Source organism: Dioscorea cayenensis, chromosome 17 (genome assembly GCF_009730915.1).
Source record: "Dioscorea cayenensis subsp. rotundata cultivar TDr96_F1 chromosome 17, TDr96_F1_v2_PseudoChromosome.rev07_lg8_w22 25.fasta, whole genome shotgun sequence".
NCBI classification, from domain to species: Eukaryota; Viridiplantae; Streptophyta; class Magnoliopsida; order Dioscoreales; family Dioscoreaceae; genus Dioscorea; species Dioscorea cayenensis.
The window spans coordinates 15,154,111-15,155,161 of NC_052487.1; the positions used below are offsets into that span (position 1 = coordinate 15,154,111).

The window sequence follows — 1,051 nt, forward strand, 5'->3', positions numbered from 1 at the left end:
TACCACTTAGCAACCATGTGCATACGGTATACAGCAAGTTTTTAGAGCTATTGGCGGGGACTAAGGCTTGTTGATATTGGTTGTAATTGCAAATTGGGTAGACCAAATGTTTTATTTTCACTTCTTACGTTTTCTCTAGTTGTTCTAACTTTGCTTTGTTTTTCTTGTAGATAGGTTGCTTTATTTATGTAAAGGTTTGAAAGCTCTTAAAATTTGGTGGAATCAAATCCGGAAGTTGAAAAAGCATTTTGCATTCAATATCAAAGTTGAAAAAGCATTTCACCAACTAAGGATCCCAACATGCATCGTTCAGCGTTAGAATATTGGGATACTCTAAAGCTCAATGGCAACAGATGTCATTAGGCTTACACTATTTCCTTTCCCTGTACGGGACAACTTAAGCATGGCTACAATCTCTGCATGTAGGATCTATTACAACTTGGGCTTCAAGCCTTCTTAGCCAAGTATTTCCTTCCTAACAAGATTGCCCAATTGAGAAATCAGATCACTAGCTTTGCTCAGAAAGACAATGAATCCGTGTATGGCGCAAGGGATAGATTTAAAGAGCTATTAATACTATCCCCCACCATGGTTTAGAGAAATGTTTGATTGTACACACTTTTATAATGGATTGAATTACAACACCCACATTTCCATTGATGCCATAGTTAGTGGGGCACTAAGATGAAGCATGTTGGTGAAACTTACAACCTTATCGAAGACATGGCTCTTAATCATTACCAATGGTCAAATGAAAGAGGTAATCCACAAAAGGTTCCAGAAGAGTATAATGTTGATGCTTTGAACCTTACATAGTGTTTGGATTCAAAAGTAGAAGGGAAAGTAAAGGGATGTAAGGGGAGGGAAGGAAAGGGAAAGTAAGGGAAAGGAAAGGAAGGGGTCAACCCTTATTTGGATAGACAAATTTTATGGATAGAAAGGAAAGGAGGGTTTTCTGAGAAATCTTGTTTGGTTAAGAAAGGGAAAGAAAAGGAAAGGAAATATAATAATATGATTTACCAATTATACCCTTATTATTAAATAAAAAATT

The 1,051-nt window shown here is 36.4% G+C and overlaps 1 non-coding gene across 1 annotated transcript; it reads right to left on the reverse strand.

Annotated features, from left to right (window-relative positions):
• Positions 1–489: 489 nt before the first annotated feature.
• LOC120281514 lies at positions 490–595 on the reverse strand. The gene has a single exon (XR_005542653.1). It is a non-coding gene; the product is annotated as a small nucleolar RNA R71 (small nucleolar RNA).
• Between the last annotated feature and the right edge of the window lie 456 nt (positions 596–1,051).